A 21,841-nucleotide genomic window follows, 5' to 3' on the forward strand; every position below is an offset into this window, starting at 1 on the left:
CAGAGCTCCTTATCAGTGTGTAGTTTCTTCAGCTACTTCTGCCCAGGTACCTTGCAAGGATGGAAGCAACGTTAATGTGGAGGACCAAAGCACTTGTGCAGGAACAGGTGCTGAAGAATATGTCAAGGAAAATGCAGCAGATGCCAGGTTAAATTACTACTTCAATTAATTTGTAGAGACAAATCCTCTGACGCTGCTTACTTTTGCAAGGTTCTCTCTGGAATTTTGTCTTGAATTGCAAGCAGTCTTGCTTTAGTGAAAATTTCTCAGCTTAGGTAATTTTCTGTGTCATATGGAACCAGCACCTATATCTTTTCTTTATAATTTTTGCGATGTTGTTCTGTGATTTGAGAGATGTGAAATTTATTCGTCACTCCAGAAGTTAATTTATGTTTGGGAGGGAAGAATGATAGAACTTTCTTGGTATGAAATTGCTGCTAATCCTTAAGATCATTTTCCCAAAGTACTTTATGGCTAATTGGGCCAAGGCAGATTGCTTAACTGTCATTGCTCCTGCGCTCTGCATATAGAACAAATATCAAGGAGCAGTGATCTTCTATCATTGTGTTCGTCAATTTTACTCAGATATTCTTCAAAGTTAAAATAGATGGAACTCTTTTTCAGAAAGAATCTAGAGATCATCATGTTCTGTTGTTTGGAAGACTGTTGACTGCTTGAACAAATTATCAGCTTATACTCTTCTGTAAAAACATAACTGAAGCTTTTACTTAAGTTCAGCAGTTCTTTTGCTATATTTTTAACCAAAATTTAGTAGCATGTGATCAGTGTTAGATCACTGATCATCTCACATTTTCATATGTTTCAGTTAGTTTGATAGAGGACGTACTAGTTTGCAATAAACGTACTTGTTCCAGTTACCAAAGTAGCTGATGTTTGCTTTAGTTTTGTTTTGTTTTCTGCCAAATAATGCCTCCTCTGTCAGCTGCAGTCTGTGTTACATCTGTTCATTGTCATCTGTTTTACCTCTCTCATCTTTTTTGTACAGCGTCTTTGCTGAGAATATCTTATTGCTAGATGTCAAGAAATCAAGAGCTATGCTGATGGCATTTCTCCTTCTTACCTTTAGCAACAGTTCTCTGCCTTTGGTGAACAGTATGAGACTGGGAAGAGACAGTCTCCAGAAGTCAGATCCAAACACTGGGAGTACTGAAGTCTAATGAAAGTGCAGTTCAGAAGCCTCTTAATATGAATGTAGTTGTGGAACAGCTAGACAGTGTTCAAAGTGGTAAGCCTGCTTCTTATTTATTATTATGAGATTTTAAAATAGTTTCTTCTATCAGATTCGTGGCTCTTTATAACATAAAACTGAAGTGATTTTTCCAATTTCTGTTCACAGATTACATGTCAAAGCTATACCATGAGATACTCATTTATTGTAGTTTTATACATAAACCAAAGCCTCAATTTAAAATTAAATGAAATGCCAAAATCAATTACTGGCCTGGGAATGACAGAAGTACGGCACAGTGTGCTTTCCTTCTGTTGTTATTGTCATTGCTTTCCATCAGAACTGGAAGGGGAGGTGTACAGAATAGTTTTGTTTTTCATAACGCAGTTATGGAAAGTAGTGATATGTAAGGTGGCAAAGAGCACAAGATACCAAGGCAAGATGTGTATATCATAAATACAAGACATAAATTTTAACCTACATATACGCCAGCATTTTTTAATAAAGAATGTATGTATACGACGTATATAGGAGTAAACTTCAGTATGTATATTTATACAGAACTACATATATATGCATTAAGTACAAAAACTCATATTTGATATACAAGAAAATGCTCAAATTGCGTAACGTAACTTATTAATCTTAAAATACAACTTCATATTTCTTAGAGTCCATGGACTTGAAATGCAGTACAGAAACGCAGGCGGTGGAACAGGTCAGGGTCGGACCAATTTCAAGGGATGTTTCAGGCCTTCAGAATTTTGGAACTAGGATGGAACTTGTCAAGCAAACGGACAACAAAGGGAGGTAGGAAGAAATCGTCAGCTAAGATTCTTCTAACATAAGAGCTGAAGTGTGTGCATGATGGAGATTGTGTGCTTATGGACACTGTGTGTTAATTGCACAGAAGTTTAATTTAGACTTCTGTTTTGAAGATTTTTATTTCTCAGATGTTACCTGAAGACTTTTGAGTGTCAATGTTGATCTGTGCTTGCTGTTTCAGTACTTACTGATCAACTTGCTACTTCACTGCCTGTCAACAAACCGTGTCTGGAAGGAAACATTAATTGATGGATCAGTTTGCAAACATTAGTGAGCTCCTAAGCTTTCTTGCTTGGTCGTGCCTTTATTAGTAAAGTCTCAAGTTAGTGGTGTTATGGAGATTTTCTACTGAAATATTTCATATAGATCTGTTTGAATGTTGTGTATGTTCTTTAGTAATTTTTAAACAGGTAAATGTGTAAGCTTCTCAGTAAACGCACAATTAGAATCATATTATACAGAGTTTAAGCCCTTACACAGGGTACCCTTAATTGGTTTCAAACTATCTGATCATACATCTTACAGAACAGAGAAAGAGATGGAAGATGTTTGTGGAAGTTCTGGGCACTTGTCACCAGAATGTGTGGAATCTCACCTTGGGCCAGAGGATGATCTGGATGAAAGTTCTCTGGACAGAGCTGTGCAAAATCCTTGCCCTGCCAAGGACAGTCAGTGTACAGTCAGCTTTGCTCAGGTAAGTCATTTAATTCAATTACAGCCTGGAAGTGCCTGGTTTCTCAAGCTCTGTAGAGGGAAATATTTGGTGCAAATGTGCTCCCCTGTTTTACAGACCTGGTATTTCTGATTCTATTTATTCATTTATTTTTGCACAGGTATAGTCACATTTAACCATGAAAACAAGCCTCAGTTTTTAGGATGTCAGCAATAAGTGATGCTTGTTAGCAAGATGTTGAGAATTTCTCAGTTTTGTTGGAAGAAGTACGTGTGACTCCAGTGTCATTCAGTCCGGCCTCTTCCTGTTAAATCTCTTTAAACTGAAGTCACATACTGCAGGGACAATGCATTTCCGTTGTCACCTTCATTCGCTTTGCTTAAACAAACTTGGTTTTGTTTCAGTAAACTCTCTCCTTTGATGTACTCCTTCCCATTTCTATGCATAACTGCCTTTTACATATACCTATTGGGCCATGGATATATTTTGCATCTTTAGTTTTGCAGTGGTTGATACCATTGTAGCATAAAGAATTACCTTATTTTTTCCTGAGGGGGTTTCATTCACTCTTCCCTTGAGACCTCCAGCATTGCTTGATACCAGCATACTTGCAGTTGCTGTGGAATGGCTGAATTGCAGTGACTTGTTTTCTCAGTGCAACCTGTAGATGTGTCATTTTAGAACAGGGTGCAGAAAAGACTGTGCTCATACTGGAGTGGCAGAAACAGTAGGAGGAGGCAGCTTGCAATGGAGGATTCCTTCTCTTAGCAAAGAACTTCTACCATAGAAGGATGGGTGTGTTGCAGCGCTGGGTGCTTCTCTTTGGCACTTGGTTGTTTTGAAATGGTTGGTGGAACTTACATTCCTAGAGCAATTTGTTATGTGAGTCATCAGTGACAGAGTTGTGCGCTGGGAAATATCAATTTATTTCAAGACATCATCCATGCAGACAGTGAGCTGCATATGAATTACATATTACTTTTGTTGGTCTGGTATCCTTCAGCCTGGAATGCCTTGAAGTAAAAGCTGAGAAAACACAATTTTAGGTTTTATGTCTCTTTGGAGTCTGACATGCTTTGTTTCTTCTTTCGTAGAGTTCTTTGTCAAGCTTACCGTGTTGTTTTATTTCAGATATTTCCAGAATGAAACAAATGCTAAGGATTGTCAGCAGCAACACATAAGCAGCAGAGAAGAGACTTCAGGTATAATGCACACTATATATTTTAAGTGAGCAAAAAAGTTGTGTATCTTACAGTGATGCAAAGATTAATTAAAAAAAAAAAGAGAATGTGTTGTTGTGATTAAATAATCTACTTAATGAACAAACAAAAGGACCGATAGCTGAGTGTCATTCCCCACTCTTGCTTCTTATTTAAGTTTCATTATTGCAAACTAGACTTGGAAACCTTTCGGATGACTCTTGAGCTTAGATATCAATAGAAGGGAAGTTCTTGCTCTTTTCTCTCAGCAGTGAACGCCTGCTCATTACCTGTGCCGTGTTCAGCATTTGTTAGAGCTCTTTGTGACACTGACTCACATACCCCTCAAAACCTGAAGGTGGTAGAGGGAGGAAGCCCGTGTATTTTTTCAGCAGCTTAGTGAGCTGTAGTGGCTCCTGAAATGTTGAAGTGAATGCCAGCAGCAGTGAATGTGAGTGGCTGGGCTGGACTGTGCAAGTGTAGAGCAAGAGGAAGAGGAGAATGGGAGGTGATAATTGAAGAACACACACTTTTCAGCTGCTAATCATTTAAAAGTAATGCAGGGTGCCAAGGTGATAACTGCTTGTTGGTAAAAGAAACTAAAACAGAGCTTGGAGGTTTGGAACTAAGACTTGGGTAGGATATGGGAAAATCAGTGTTAGAAGCCCAAAATACTTTCTTCCTGCCAAATCCACAGGCATGTGCAAAAAGCAGGGTTAATATTTATTGCCATATGTCCATCACCATGCTCTGATTTTGTGTCTCGTAGAGCATTTTAAGTAATCTTCAATGAGAAGATGCTGGATTTATTCTACTTGTGAATTTCAGGAGATTTTTGGACTGAACCTGTTACTGTCTGCTTAGCAAATATTTTCCCCTGCTGGAGAGTGCTAATAACTGAAGGTGTTCATGTTACTGTGCTGTAACACAGTTCCCTTTTTAGTCTTTGTTGGTCTTTTAAGAAGTACATGCGCTGTTTAATCAGTCTCTGAAGAAATCAACAGAAGGAAAGCAGAATTCCCGACAGTACAGTTTTCAATCAGCTGAGCCTTTGAAGGGTTTGGAGATGTACTTCTTGGTTCTGGAGTGAACTTGAAAGAGAGATGGTGGAATTGTAAGCAGCTGGATGACTTCACTAAGCTCTGTTGTGTGCTGTAAAGATTGGGGGTGCGGCTGTACAACTAAATTTCTCCAGCTCTTTCCATACAATGTCTGTTAGATTTTACAGACTTTAAAAGTAGATTGTGAATTCTTTAGTCTTAGCGGTGGTTTTGAACAACAAAATGACAAAAAACTGGAGAGAAAAAAAAAAAAAAAGCCCACATCTTTTAAGCCATTTTAATATTATGCTCATTTTTGGACTACGGTGTTATCAATGAAAGGGAATCACTGAAGTTTTTTAATGACTCTCAACTCTTTTACAGGTAATCCTTTCCAAATAAAAGGGGCTTCAACAAATACAAATGCTCTTACTGCTGCCCTGCTGCCTGAGCCTATTACAGCAGGAGATGAGAGAAGCCAGTGTGAAACTTGAGAGAATTCAGGGAAAGCATCGTTTCACAATGTAGCGTCCAGCCAAGAGGAGGTGATGTGCAGGTCAACCTCCAGCAGGAAAACAGAAATAGGTGAACAAGGAAAAGTGGGAGATAAACACGAAGCAGCACAGTTGGAATGCACGGAAAGCCAAACAGAATCTTCAAATGCTCCATTACTCAGGTATTGACAGAATGTTTCTGTCAGCCTTTTCTGTTAGATGTTTTTCCATACTGAGTCATTGATATCCTCTTTCCAGTTAGTACTACAAGAGCAGCACTGCCCTCCTCTGTGACCTGTAAGAATTATAGGTCTGTCCTCAGAAATTGAAAAGGATTAAACTGTCTCCTTTGAAATTTGGAGTGTTTTAGACATTAAATAGGCAGATTGACCAAGGGATGATGCTACTGATGTACGATCTGTTTAGGCACTGACAGATGCCTCTTCTGATACAGACATCCGTGAGGCTGTAAGACAGACTTAGAGTCATTGTTTTTCCTAGCTCAGTCTAATGCTTAGATATGCACCCATCCATTTGTTACGATTTTCGGCCTCCTGCCAATAAGATTTGGTTTTGATGCAGTACTCACTGTGTTTCTACAAGTACTAATTTTGTCTTTTCCCCATGGGACTTTCTAGCCTGACAGCTCAGAGGATATTGTTCACATCTGTCCATCCAGCTATCTGAATTATGTTTTCTTGCTTTAATATACCATTCCATAGTATTTAAATGCTTTAGTTTCTTCTCTCTGTTGTACTTGTGCACACTGCTTTTGACTGTGGTGCTCCCACAGCCCTGATCCTGTTACTTGCTCTTTCATTGTATTTTTGTACCAAACAAAACAGGTTATTTGAATCTGGTATATCTGCAGCAGCTGGGAAACGATGAATTGAAATGAAGAATCCTTGCTTTGATACAGTTTGTACCTCCTCTATCCTTACTTCATTGCTGTGCCTTCTGATGTTATATTATGTTTATATTATATGATGTTATATTGTTTTTCCCCACTGATGACATGACGTGTGCTCTTCTGAGTTCTTCCTGCAGGTCTGTGTCTCTGTTCCTCTCAGAAACCGTTCTGAACATCTGGTAGTTACAGGCTCTAGTTCAGAGACGAGTTACATATCCTTGTTCTCAAGGGTGGAGGTTGTTCGGTGTTCCTTTAACGCTTCATAAACTCCCACGTGCCAGAATAGACAGTAACACAGAAGTCCTGGGATCACTTCTTGTTTTTTTCCTTGAGAGTTTCCAAGCATTTCTGAGGTGTGTGTTTGCTGTAGCATGAACTGGATTCCTGTAATACTATTTACTTATCACTTTTATGGATCGATTCTATGACGTTCTTACTGTACTTGTTTGGAGCAGGAGTAGATGAAAACCATTGGGATTTTTATCTTTAATTTGCAGAAAAAGCAGTTCTGAACTTGCAGAAGAAATGCAAAGGAGGAGAGGAGAGATCCCAAACCCACAGATGGGGACCACAAAGCAAAGTCTGAAGGAAACAACTCCGTCTAATAAGGATGATGGGGAATCTTGTTCCTTTCCCTCTAGAAGCACATCGTCATTTGTGGAGTATGACAACGTAGCTGCTGAAGCTGTAGTTATGGTATGTTTGCTTCTGAATGTCTTTGCATTTCTGAGCTGTGAGAAACAATGAATTAGTCGCTTCCAGGTGAGCAGGGGGGCATGCTGTGTTCCAGTTCTGAGAGACTGATCTGCTGCAGGGAATGGTTTCTGACTGGTGCATGTCTAGGAAACTTAAAGGGAAACAAAGCAGCCTTCTCTGTGCACGTCTGTCTATGAGCATTTTGGGTTCTCGGGAAGTTGTAGCCCATTTTTCTACTTGTGCAGAAGTTGTACAAGGTTTGCATCTGCATATGCTTATACTTGCATGCAAATGCACTCTGTTACGAGCAGCCTTTTCTTTTTCTATTAGGCTCCACATAATGAACCATCCGAGAAACCTCCTCATTGTGCTGAAGATCAAGAGAAGGAAGAGGAGCCAACCAAAAGCTCAGAGTATTTTTCAGTGACATCTTCATGGAGGTAGATGACCCAGAGTAGGGAATTGGCTTTATAAAGATGGTGGGATCTTTGTGCAACTAAATAAAAAGCCTGAAAAGCCCAATGACTTTAGCTCCTTTAAAATGTATAGAGGAAAAGCCTGGATAACATTTCATGTATACAACGATAATCTTTGGAACCGTCCCATTGGAGTGAGAGGAAGAGGTTGACGTTTCTCAGTATAAATGCCAGTTTCCTTCTGTTGCGATTCAACCCAGCAGGAAGCTCAGCACCACACAAAGTGGGATGAAGGAGAACAGAAGCTGTGGGCTGTGGATGCCCCGTCCATCCCTGGAGGAGTTCAAGGCCAGGTTGGATGGGGCCCTGGGCAGCCTGGGCTGGTATGAAAGTGGAGGTTGGTGGCCCTGCCTGCATTTAGGGGCTGTGGGGGGTAATCCACCACCACCAGTTCCTGTTGGGAAATCTGGGAGCTTTTGTTCTGCCCGGCACATGTAACTTGAAGTGTGTGCGTGTTGTCTTACTGTAAGCATTAGGAAACAGACGAGTGTATCCATTCAGATCAGTGTATCTCTCGTGGATATTTCATTTAAATATAAACTTTGGGTTACAGAAACTGCTCTGGGACTCCTGTATGCGTATATATACGTGCCACGGTTGATTATATGGGTGTGTTTAGGTACACGTATGTAAACATGTGGAATAACATGTCATACGTGTGCATGTGTTTGCATCTGCAAACAAACAAGCACAAAAGCAGCAGCTGAATAAATGCATTTACTCTGCTAAGCTGTCGGTGGATTTGCGTTGGTGTGAGCACCTTTAAATCTCAGAATCCAAATAACTCTCTGTAGAACACTTTATTTTCACTTCCGTTTTTAGCTGCCGTGTATTTGGGCAGCAGTTGGCAATGAGATTCAAGACAAGGAAGGTGGCTCTGTTCCACGAGCCCCCCTGTGTGCGGTGGGAGTGCATTTACAGGCTGTGAGGTGTTCAGCAGTCGGAGACAAGAATCACGTGCAGGGAGTAACAGTGCAAACACGAGAGTGCGTGGCAGTGTGTGATGAAGGTCTGGCCGTCTGTTTGCTGTTGGCCCTTCTGGATGTCAGGACAGCCAGACAGGTTGTCCTTCATCATGTGCACTGTGCTCTAAGGATTGGCTCTTACGGCTGCTTTGGTTGGGCAGCAGTAATTCACTGCACTCATTAGGATCTCAGCATCAGTCTGTAACTTCCACTTCTTGGTCCTGCTTTGAGTTCCTAGGAGCCCTCGCACTAAGAGCAGACTTTTATAGACCCGACTGGTGCAGAGGCAGGTTTACAGGAGGAAAGTGTGTCCATTCGCTTGTGTTCTGGGCATTAATTAATGAAGGGGCCACAAAGATACAGCGCAACTGATAGGGTCAATCCTGCATGGAGCCATTTCTGCCTGTGTTCAAAACCTATTTTGTCCTATTTCCAGGTGAACATTTACTCCCAGCAGTGTGAGGAGAAGCCGAGTGTGCTCAGAGGAAACAGGCTGACTGAATAAGGGGGGACAGTGCCATCTGTGTGCAGTGCTGGAAGGTGGGCCAGCTGCCGCTCAGACACACAGTAACACAGAGTGCTGTGACAGAGTTGGACAGGGATGGACTTTCACAGGACAGCAGCTCTAAGTGCTCTTGTGAGGGACTGAGATCAGGGTTTTTCTCAGGTGTGTGACTGCAGTCGCTGTTCAGTCCATCACAGGGGTGATGCAGTCAGACTCCTGGGGCTAAGGGGCAAGAAGGGCTTCCTTGACAAAGTCCTGGGCAACCAAAACGCTTTGAATGCGGAGCGCCTGTGCATGTGTTTTCATTCCGTTTGCCCTTCACATTGTGGTGCCTCTCTGTGGTTCAGAGCTAAGCAAACCAAACTGCAGCACTTGCTACTTCCTAGGGTGACCCTAATCCTACCTGTTCACCTTTTGGATATTAAGTCTCCAGGTTCTGGGGTTTGTTTGTCTTTTGGATTAGGCTTTCCTATCTCCTAAATGAGAATTAGACAGGACTGATTTTTCTCACGCTGCAGTTAATGCATCTTGCAATGCACGCTGCACTTATACTTTGCAAAGAAGTTACATAGGTCATTAACCTTCCAGCACAGGAGGCACAGCAGCACTTCATTTGAGTACCCGTGATTTATTTTGCAAAGTTCCATTTGTGAAAGGCAAACAAAATGCATAGCAGTAAGTTAACAAAACCTGAAAAATAGAGTTTGAACATCAGAAATTGCTGCAGTCAAAGCCATCTGAGAATCCAAGTCTCCAGGAAACAAGTAAAGCAGATCCTCTCCAGGACTGTGTCCTAAAAGGAAACAGATCAGAAAGGTGAGCTCTTCCCCCCTTGGAGCACCCACTCACATAATGTCCATGTAATTTCTAAGGATGCTGCCCAGACGAAGACTGAGGATGCTTCAGAAGAAGACCTTCCTTGCTAAGCCAAACAGAACAAGTAAGGTACCAAAAGATTTAGAGCTAATCTAAACCTTAAAGCATATAGGACCTTACAGCATAAGCCTTAAAGCGTAGAAGCATGACCAGCAGGTGGAGGGAGGTGGTGCTGCCCCTCCACACTCCTCTGATTGAAACCCCATCTGGAGTACTGCATGCAGTTCTGCAGCCCTCAGCACAAGGAGGACTTGGAGTTGCTCAAGCAGGTCTAGAGGAGGGCCATGAAGGTGATCAGAGAGGGCTGGAAGCACCTCTACTATGTGGACAGACTGAGAGGGATGGGGCAGGTAGCAACAGAATGAGGGGAAATGGCTTTAAACCAGAAGAAGGTGGATTTGGATTGGATATTTTGACTACTATGAGAAACATGAGTACAATGCTTGACAGACTCAGTGTAGTATAATAAGCTTGAATTACTTACAAGGCATTAGAAGTCCTCTGAATTAAGACTGAGAAAATGTCACAGACTTGAACAGAAGCACTTTTTCCCCTTGTAGGTAGATTGTTCTCTTTATTCCCTGTACCTAAAAAGAAGTAACAGTGACTCCACAAATGATCTCTCCTAGATAAAACTTACATTTTATATCTATTCTTTCTGAAGTTTTACAGAAAGCTTGGAATGCCATTGTTAACATTTGTACAGCATCTCCAGAAGCGCTCAGTTCAGCTTTCCTCATTTATTTCCAGAAGTTACAGGAATGAATTTATTTCTTTAAGTATTTGTGAACTGTAATTCCCCGAACTTGCTTGGTTGTCTGAGCCACGTGTTGATATTTTCCACCTCTTAGTGAAACATTTCACTAATGTGAGTTAAGCCAGCATGTGACATCTGTTGCTCGTCCATCAGTTTCTGTTTTGAGTCTGCCTGGACTTCCAGAGATCCATAAGGATTTTAGCATGGTAGAAGAGAACATATAAATAACATAGAAAGGCTGAGAAAACACAATTAAAGGAGAAAAAAAGAATAACTGTGAACTTCAGAAATGTAGTTATTAGGTAGACTATGAAGTTATGCAGTGGTACCTTACCTCTGAAAGGTATGAAATATTTCCTGTTCGAGAAGAAGTGAGTGTTAGAGTCTGTTCATGCAGTAAGGTTATTTACTGTAGTAGTGGGCTTCAATACAGAGAATTACTGACAGACGCTTATTACCTCTGATGTTAATGCTGAGAGACTCTCTCTTCTCCTGTTGTGAAGCACAGAAAGCTCTGTTGCACAGTCTTCATTGAGGCGTCCCAGCTGCAAGAATAAGACCAATACTGAGGAAGCAGCTTTCAAGTCATCTCACAGCCCAGTCTCACCGTGATAGTGTTCTGCTATGCAGCAGTCAGTAATTAGCCATGATTTCAGATGCTTTTCTAAGCAGTTAGTGTTATGGCTACCTATTACAAGGAGCAAACAGAAAGAGCCACCCAACTTCAGCAACTAGTCCCTCTGTGGCAACAGGTTCTGAGCTCTGAATTCAGGTACAAAACCTGTCAGCAGATGAGACTTTTTATTAGAGCAGAAGTGACGCTTCTGTCTCCTCTTAATCACTAGTTACACGGCATGCACAGCACAGCTGTTCTGCAGAGAAACAGCGCCACCCAGTGACCAACGGCAGCCATTGCCTGCAAATACACAGCAACTTCCCACTATCTGCAGCAACAATCTCCCCACACGCTCCAGTTCCCACCCCAACGCTGCTTCCCCAGCCTCCCACCCTTGGGAAACAACTGAGAGACAAGGAGACAGAAATGACAAGCACAGATCCAGAGAATCGTAGCATGGCTTGAGTTGGAACGGACCTTAAAGATCATCAAGTTCCAAGTTGCAAAGCTGCAACTCACCAGATCAAACTGTCCAGGGCCTCATTCAACCCAGCCTTGAATACCACCAGGGATGAGGCATCCCTACCTCCTGTTTTATCAATTGCACCTCTCTCTCAGCATGGGGCTGTCTGCAAACTTCCTGAAGGTGCACCCAGTTCTGTTCTCTTTGTCACTGATCAAGATGTTGAAGAGCACTGGTCCCAAGGTGGACCCCTGAGGGACACCACTTGTCAGCAGCCTCTGAAGCAATGTATTCTCACTTCCATGCTGTGAGGATGCCAGCGGTCCAGAAAAGAGTTCAGAAAATACTTCGACTTCTTCGGGTATACATACTTACTGGGTATTTACTTTGCCACTGAACAGCATCAGAAGGACCTTGCATGAGCCAAGGGTGACTTTACAGTTGTTTAACTGTAATCCGCTTCTTTGGGTCTACCTAGTGGGCAGAAACACTCCAGCTGTTACTTACAGCATTGAAAAGAACTGGAGACAATTCTTCTGTTCCTGAGAGCTTCGAGGTGCCCAGAAGCACAAATAGAAACCAGCAGTATTTCATCACTTCACCAACAGGAAGGTCAAACACCTGAGCTGGGAAGAGCAGTTACAGAACCTGCGGTTACAGCAAACGTTCCACGAGCATTTTGTATTATCAGACTGCCTAGATACAGCTCAAATGCATACTGAGTATGTTCAGCTTTCTTTATGAGACATCTTTTGTTTATAAATCACTTTTAGTTATACAGCACGGTTAAGAACATCCAAATGCAAGCTGCTTGAAGACTGTTTAATTACTAAAATAGTAATTGTTTCTATAAGCCATAACTAGTACCATGTTTTTATTTGAGAATTTCCAGCACACAGCAATGCTAACCTTCAAGGATTCAAAGCATGGAACAGTTAAACTTGTTTAAACACTGAATACTTTCTAAGTACTCCATCAATGTTTTGACCTTATGCAACAGCATTTTGTAGATCCATCTGAATAGAAGCGGCTCTTTTTCCTGTAGCAGCTGGTTAAGTAGCAGGGTACTGCGAGGTGAAAGCCGTTTGGGAGCAGCGTATTTTCCTCTCTGCAATAAAACAGTTTAATGAAAATAAAATAACTAAAATAAAAGAGGATTTAGAATGAACCTTGAACAACTATTTGGATGATACTGACATTTCTTTACTTTCCAAACGTAGGAACAGACATATGCAAAATCAGCCTTAAGAATCACTTGAATAAATTCAATGAATTTATTCATTGAATGGTGAAATGAAGATGTGCTTGGCTGAGGGCAATGCTGGAAGGCAAACTGCTCACAAGAGCTACAAAATGCATAAGATCACACCAGACATACTTTGCTCTGACCACAGTTGTGGCACATAGTCGATTTCCTTCAGTATTCCCAAAATGAAGAGATTATGGGGAACAAAATACTGTGCACAGACACTATGATCCTGGTTAGATTCAAGCAGCAGACTTAAAACAAGTCAGAGTTTTAGATTCCAGGATATTTCAAGATCCATAACATGTGAAATTCAGTTACACAACAATGCCTAGGTGTCTGCATTTCAAGCAGCTTTCAGATCACAGACACATAAAATTAAAACAAATTCAGTGCAGAAATAGCAAGTCTGTATCTTAATACCTGTGAGATTATCCATTTTTTACTGCATTCTGACTAAGTTCTAAAACTTGCTCATCCCAGTTCACTTAAGCAAGTTCCACCAGTTCAACCAATGAAGCTCTAAGATCCTGTGTATGTTAGGCAGATAGGACTAAGCAGTGCAGAAATGATCTCTGACAGCTCTAAGAGCTCCATTCTGCTTGCAAACTCGCAGTCCAAAACTATTCACAATGTTAAGGAAACGAACACCTGAAGCAGTTGGATCATCTGCCATTTGCTGCATTCTGCTTCTTGGCATAATGGTTAGCACAAAGGGTTTTCTGCTGTCCTGCAGAAATGAACAAAATCCTGCTTACAAATGGACAAAGTCTCAATGTACAGCATAGTTTGTGCCAGACTCAAAAGCCACGTCATTCAATTAATGTGCTCAGGTTGTTATGCACTCCAAAAGGAAACGGAACCAAATGCTGAATTCCGAAGGCAATCTATGGGGTTTTGCATTGCCTCCTGATTCTGGAAGAGGAAATTCTAATAGCAAATGCAGAACTTTGCTCTTCATAGACATGAGAAGAGCTGGCGTTTAATGACATTCATTTCTGGTAAATCAAATGATGTGTTTTTATTTTTACTACATATAGCATAGGGAGCAGCCAGTTGAAGAATCAGATACAAAAATCTAGCCCATTGGCAAGAAAATACTTCTTAAATTCTGTGTGCTATCATGTCATAGAATCAGGCTACAGTGCCACATAGGCCAACCAAGTGTGGAACCAAGTCCACAAAATACTGGTAGACAAAGCAGCAAAAAAGGGGGACAATATTCATCAGACAGGCCTTTCTACCCACAGCTCAGCGTGTTCTGCCATCAGAAAAGTAAGGTCTCTTGTCAAGCTCAGCTATTTCCCTTCTCAGTGTATTCTAGCACCACTGATACCCAATGTTATCCTCCTGTAGAGTGTCATCGTATTGTCATCATCCAAAGGAAAAACCCACACAGCAGAGCATACAGCAGTACACCCATGCTCCAAATATCCGCCTGAGAAACAGAAAGACAAGCTTACAAACCTGAAGCACCCAAAATGTCTTACTGACAGACTGCATTGTCTGCCCTTGCCAAAGCCCACACAGCCCATGAAAAGCTGGCTCTTTCCCTCAGCAAAAAAACCCTTACAGTCCCAGAGAAAGCATGTAACACTCATTCAATTGCTCTTCCACTCAACTTAGAGCGCTACTAAAACCAGTATCTTCATCTTAGCTCATCACACTGCTACAGTTCCTTTGACCAGGATTTCACTGGCAAAAACGAAATCAAAGCCCTCACAAGGGATTTAGCACAGTTGTGTGTTACTGGCTACGAGAGCTGTCAGCACAGTCACCTGTAAGGCTCTGCTGCTGCTCTGTTTATGTACAGGCACAACAAGGTTCACGCACCTCACAGTGCAATTCTCACTTGGACTGTAAAGAAAAAGGAGGTTTTAAAAGCAGTGTGTGGAAAACAAACAAAGCCAGAATTAGAACAACAGCGGGGCCATGGCACTTGTAGGAATTGCTCCGCCTTTAACAGCAGAGCGATTCAAGAAGTATGAGGGCATTCCAAACCAGACCAGTTTGGACAGATGAACAACTGCAGGGAATGGGCTGCAAAATTTCAGACATGAAATCAAAGATGGAAAAACTCTTCACATTTTCATCTCCCAGTTTTTAGTACATGATGCATTACAATGGAAACAAGTCTTCACATACAACTTGGCAGCTAAAGACAAGTCTGACAAAACAGACTGTGCATAAATGTGACAAATGATGGATAATTAACAGAGCAAATTGCTCTTTCAAAAACTTAGTAATAAAAAGAGATCTCTGAAGCTGCTGTTTTGTAGAGCCCCAAAGCAGTCGCTTGAGACAGTTCAGGATCAGCCAGAGACAAACCAGCCAGCTGCGTGAACTGAGACCAATTGCACTTTCCTAGTCTGTGGCCACTGACAGCTTCTGAGAGCTACCAAGCAATGCAGCCTAGCAGAATTCAGAAGGGAAACCAAGAGAGCCTACCTGAGCTCCACCGCGTTTAAATGCTCCGTGCAGAGGGGAGGGAAAGAGGGTAAAACAAACACCGGTCTACATACCTCTGAGCCAGTATCCACTTTGCCCTGGATTAGCTCTGGTGCTGAAGAAGCTGGGCTTCCACAGCATGTGCTCAGGCGGTAATCAAGGCCTCCCTGGAATAACACAAAGAATAGAGAGAAACATTTGCTTTAACAGAGTTGATGTCTTCTGGGAATAACACTTCAGAAGCCTCAGAGGCTTCTTCTCCTGTGTATATTTTCATTCATCTTACATTTTGCTTTCATTCAATGGGACCTCACTAAGCAAGTATTGTCTAAGACCGTGAGTATCACGTAAATGTGCAGATCTCAAGCTGCTCACTTATCCAGTGCCCTTGGCATGATGCATTATTTTCTTCAGCTGATCATCTGGATTGTGCCTGTTGGTTGTGCAACAACAGCCTGTCGGCCTTGATTACCTGTGAGAGGCTCCAACTTTGGCCAGCAAAATTTATTTGAGGGTAAGTAATTCTCTTTGAATCAGTAAGGCAGCCTTCTCATTCTTTCTTACCAGCACCCATCTTCCATGTTAATAAAGGCTTCTGGAAATCAGTTTGAAGATCAAGAAGCAATTCAGTTCAAGCATATGCAATCACAGGATCCGTATGTCACCTGCAAAAGTCATTTTATTCTATCCACAATCTCAGCCTACCTACAGTTCCTTAGAAGGTTCCTGAGGCACACCAACCCCATACTCCTACCACATCCCCTTGCATAAGAGAGGTGATGTACCTACAAGATTATCTACAGCTTAGACTATGAAAATAGGGAGTCTAGGTGGAGAAAATAATCTAACTGTGCTTCTGAGCAATCTGTTAACCACTCTCACACAGTTCAGGCCATTCCAAACAAGATGCAAGTACATGCCAGCCACAGAAACAGCTTGATTTTAGGGTGTTTGCTTGGACAAGTCCCTGTTGCATATGGTGGTCAAACATGCATTTTATTTAACAGATGCTCTTCCCTTTGGCTTTGCACAGAGTCCAAAGTCTATCAGCTTCTAATTATCAGTCAGCAGATTTTCCCGGTGGATGGAAAGCAGTCAGGAATGATTTTCACCCAAGTGCCCAAGGAAAGACATTTTCTCTCCTGTTCTTTCTTGCTGTGGACAGTGGTTCCCAGTCTACTAAAAGCTCGCTCGCTCTCGCCGTCTCAGAGATCTTCACTGACTGCTAGCAAGTACCCATCTTCCAATAGCCCAGGTGGGAAATACCAGCTTGTATCTGTTGGAAAGGACCTGGGGACTAGGAGGACAAGTGGTGATAGAGCACAGGCTGAAAGCAAGCCAGCAGTGCGCTCTGACAGAAAAGAAGTACAACAATGTACATAGCTGCATTAAAAAGCAGCACAACCAGACCAGGACAAGTCATTCCTGCTTCAACACTCATTGGACCGCATCTAAAATACTGTATCTAGTTTTGGCCAGGAAGGATAACAACCTGACACAGATTCTGTGGATGACCTGCAGCCTGTGCAGGGGGCTGAAGCTCCCACTCAGTGAAGAGAAGCCGGGGAGAAAGATGTTGGTTCAGAGGAACCTCATGGCAGCTTCTCAGTGCCTACGGGGGGGAGAGGGTGCGTATGAAGATTGACTGAGGCTGTGGCCAGCAGGTCACGATGGGATAGTGACAGGAAACAGCCATACACCAGAACAGCAGACTAGATAGAAGGAAAAAGCTTTTCAAGCACTGAACATATTCCCCAGAGAGAACATGCAGCCTCATCCCTGGGAGAAGGCGATGATGAGAGTGGGAAAAGCTCTTGAGAAACTTGGTCTGACGATTCCCAGAGCAGCAGGTTCAGGCACAGATCTCTACAAGTCCCCTCCACACCAAGTTACCATCCAAGCCTATAAATCCATCAGCCTCTCAGCTGGAAGCCAGTTTCTTCTAAGAGGGATAGACAGTGCTTTCTTTTTCAGAGGGGAAAGGCTCTTTAGATAGAGGGATTTCATAAGATGCCTAGGAAAATGCTCGTGCCGGAATAATTTGCTTTACTGAGAGATACCGGCAGCTTAAAACATGCAAAGCTCTAACCTACCTGTGAGGAAAGATTCAAGCCTTCCAGTACCTAACCTGTGCTTCAAGTCTTCAGTGACAGAAAATCCACTGGATGGGGCCAGAGGAATGCATCATAGTATCATAGTATCATAGTATTGTGCGAGTTGGAAGGGACCTTAGAGATCATCAAGTCCAACTCCCGGGATTCGAGCCCTCTGTGTAGCAGAGCGGCACTTCTACCCCCTGCTCCACAGGGGGGGATTCGAACCCGGGCCCCCTGGTGTTGCAAACGGGAATTCTACCGCTGCGCCACCGGAGGCACACACCCCACACCCTCTGTATGGCCACCATTTGTTTAAAGGATCACTCTTCCTTGAGGCACAAAACTAGAGCAGTTTACACAACAGACTGACACCACAAGGGCTGTTCTCTAGATACAAACTGCAGCAAAGAGTGTAACAAAAATGGGAAACCAACACTCATATCAGATCTGTGTCCCATGAGGAGCATAATGCTTTACTCCCCTTCCAGAGGAAGATACAAAATCCAGCTCAGATCCAGAACGTAGTACCAAATAGCAATAAGTATCTAACGTTTCCTGTAGTGAAAGAATTCTACGCACAAGATGATGAAGGATGTCTGAGTTTCAGCTGGGACTGAATTTTCTTCAGTGTCTGATAGTATGAATGCTTTCGTTCTAGAAAAGCAATGTAGACAGTGCGGTGATGCTTGAAGTTGCTGCCAGGCAGCGTTGTGCAAAGCCAAAGTCAACATCAGCTGAGTGCCCAAGGAAGTGAGAAGGAACAGAATTAGGACAGCTGACTGAAACCGGCCAAAGGGATGTTCCATACCATACGACAGCTTGTGGAAAGAGTTTTGAAGGGGGTAGAACTTCATGTGAATCTCTTCCACTACCAGGAGGCTAACTGGACACGGACTGGTAGGTGGTGAGCAATTGCTTTTGCATTCATCATAACTACCATCCCTTTCTCAATCTCAGTAAATAATTCCATCTCACTTTGTGTTACTTTTCCCCCCTTCGGTTCTCTCCTGCAGTCCACTGGAATGGAGTGGAGGACTGTGTGCTGCTGAGCCACCTGCCAGGTTAAACCACAACAGCAGGGTAACTTTCTCTCTCCAATTTAGAAACAGTGAAATCAGAGAGATGCCCTGTAAGATAAGGTGATCTGAAAATGCATTTAGAAAGTATCAGAGAAAGATCAGTAACAACGGCAGCACAGAAAGCACGGAGCAGCACCGACAGGACTCTCTCCCATTCCCCGTGCTCAATCAGAGCAGTATGCACAAGTGCTCCAGTTACGCCCTGGGTCGTCACTGTGGCAGACCACACCAGCTAAGAAATCTGACCCTGGCCTCAAACTGTGTAACTGAAGCATTGCATTCATGCTGTGGGTGGCACAGATCACTCAGAAGGTGATGACATTCGGGGGCTCTGGTGTCCCACAGACCTCGCAGATGCTACTTCAAAACACTGAAATATGTTAGGAATTAAAACCAGTTCTCTTACCGTGAGTGCTGATTAATGGCTTCTACAAAAAGAGAATATATCACATTTCCTACTTCATTTTCAAACCAGTGAATCTTGAACCCAGTCTCCACTGAGATCTGTCAGAATCATTTCATTTCAGCTTTATTTTTATATTATTGTCTACTGCTAAAGATAAAAACAGTAAACCGAAGTGTGGCAGAAACTATTTCTTACCTCTAAGACTGTAAATATTTCTTTGGTGTCTCTCTTACATGATACAATGGGCAAACATGTGGATGACTTCAGTTCTTCGTGGCATCAGTTTCTGTTTTAGCACGAGGCAAGTCATCCTTAAGAGACCATAAAAGCAAGCTATGGAATCGCTAACTACTGTGCCATACCAGGTACCACATCTGACTGCTGTGGAGCATAAAAAGCACATATGGCACAGTGCACAATTCAACATCAACTCAGCAAAGACTGACATCACTCCATAGAAAATCTGGAACGCAGATCTGTGAAAACTGAACAGAAAAACATTCAGCATTTTCATTGGCATTTTGTGAAAGTTGCTGTCATGATGTTGAACTTCCTCCACTTTACAGCCAGAGAATATTGCCCTCTGAACAGCGAGGAACAAGATTTGTGGTGCTCTGTTCAACTTTTTCCAGTTCTACAGCTTCTTTCAAAAGCCAGTGGGACCAGCAGGCTGCATTCCTATGTACCATCCCCCTGCCCCCGTGTTCTTGAGAACTCCACAACTCCAACAGAAGATACGATCATATTGAAATGCGTTTTGGCTTACCCCTAAAGTAACTTTGTCCATGATTTTTATTGCAACTCTTTCACCAGTAAGAAGATGCCGCCCGAGTGTTACCTTTGCAAAACCACCCACAGTTCAAAATACAGATGCTTAAAGTTGAGTGTGAATTCTTCTCTAATGTAATACTAGAGGAAGAGGTAATCGGCACCATCATTTTCCAACTGGTTTCAAAAGTCCAATTTCAAGTTTATACAAATGAAACCTGACATAGAGAACCGACATGAGCTGTCAATCTATTCTCAGATTAACTCTAGAGTGGTGAGACAGACTGTTAGGCGTGCTGTTTCTGTACAAAGATGGCACTTACCCGTTCCAACTGCTTAATGCAATTCCCAGGACTTGAGAATTTCCTCGTAGCTGTTGACAGACATCCTGAAATGTGCATGAACTTAAGATCCTCCAAGCACGTGCAACGAGGAAGTGCCAGCAGTGTTCACATCCTCCTTAGGACATCTTCTTAGAGGCAGATCCAGCGCTGCTCATCTTCTCACCAAGGTGCATCCCCCTCTCACCCAGCAACAACAAAACGCAGTGCATGAAGCTGACTTCTCTTGGGTTAACAATATGTAACACCCCTCAGGGCTTTGTGCCACAGAGCAGTAGCAGGGCTGGACTACAGCTTTAGGAAGCAGTGGAAGCCTTTCCCTGTATGGTTACAGTGTCCCTGCACGCACCCCACAACCAGAGCAGTGCAAGCTGAGCTGCCTTGCTGTTTCTTGCACTCATCCCCATCTCTGCGAATGAAGACTCGGAATGCAGTCAAGGCGTTGATTGAGCACAAGCGGGCCTTTATTCAATAGGAGAAAGGAGGGGGTGTGAGGTCTGAAGGAAAGGTGGGATTCATCCTCCCTTATCATCATGAGAGTGGCTCACAGCTCGTGCTGTTGCTTGGAGGCAGGGACTGGTGGTCTGATTCTACGCCCCCACCCAAGACGCTCGGCTTCTCCTCACTGATGCTGACCTGAGCCTGCATGGTGGTGCTGCTGTCGGGGCACTCGGGTTGTGCTGGGATTGTGCTGTCCTGGGACCCCTGCACTGGGTCCCAATCCAGGCTGGTGCCTGTGGTGTCTGGCAGGCTCAGGTCAGCAGCTTCAGGAGGGATGGGATGAACAAGGGCTTGAACAACGATGACGTTCTCATCTTCATTGATGGTGCCATATGGAAGGCTGTCGATTGAAATGCAGCATCCTGTGCTTCCTAACAGCTCTGCGTTGATGGAAGCACAGGATGCGCTGTCGTCCCATGCCCGGCGTCTTCGGGGAACACATGGGCTCGGGTCACCTAGGAAGGAGGAGATGCACAGCGGTTAGTGTCAAACGTTCACAAGATGAATCGTGCTTTAAAGAGGATCTTGACATTTGGCTACGTAGTGGTGGTGGGCAGAAGCAAATAGGCTTCTAGCAACAGTGTCACTGTCTTGACAGTGATCCTCGTGCAGGTGCACCTCTTGTGTTGACAAGAGACACATTTGGGAAAGACAGGGGTGAACCAAAGATGTCAGGCACGGGCTCGAACGCCAGAAGGAGGTACAAGCCCACTGAAAGCATGAATCCTACCTGTGCTGCTGACAAGCAGTGTTTTGAAAGCTGCATTTGCACCCTTACCTGCCAGGACCAACACTTCTGCTTCTGAGGGCTCCCTGGCACTGCTCGGCAGTTGGCGTTCGGCTGCAGGGGATGGTTTGCCCAGGCAGAAGCAGGAACGCCAACTGCCAGCTGGTGCCTGCTTCCTCTTGCTGGGCACTCTTGGTCTGGAGAGAGAAAACAGAGCATGCTGCCAGTCGTGGTGCAGGGTGAGGGAAGAGCTGCTCCGAGCCCTTGACGACAGTTGCCCATTCCTGGCAAACCCACCCGACTAATGATGGTAGGGGCTGGAAAGGGAAGTCCTCTTTACCTTTCAGATGGAAAATCAAGGACTGTGTGGAAGATCCTCATTACAGCTGTGGGGCCTTCCTCCACCTCAGTGTTGCTGCTCCGTGTCGCAGCAGGAGAGCTGCTCTGGCCTCTCCTCTCTGCCAGAGCCTCCTGCAGCGTGAGCAGCTTTGCAGATGGAGGAGACACCCACACAGACTTGGGCCCAGCAAGAGAACTGTGCCCTG

Source organism: Excalfactoria chinensis, chromosome 1, assembly GCF_039878825.1.
Source record: "Excalfactoria chinensis isolate bCotChi1 chromosome 1, bCotChi1.hap2, whole genome shotgun sequence".
Taxonomy (NCBI): Eukaryota; Metazoa; Chordata; class Aves; order Galliformes; family Phasianidae; genus Excalfactoria; species Excalfactoria chinensis.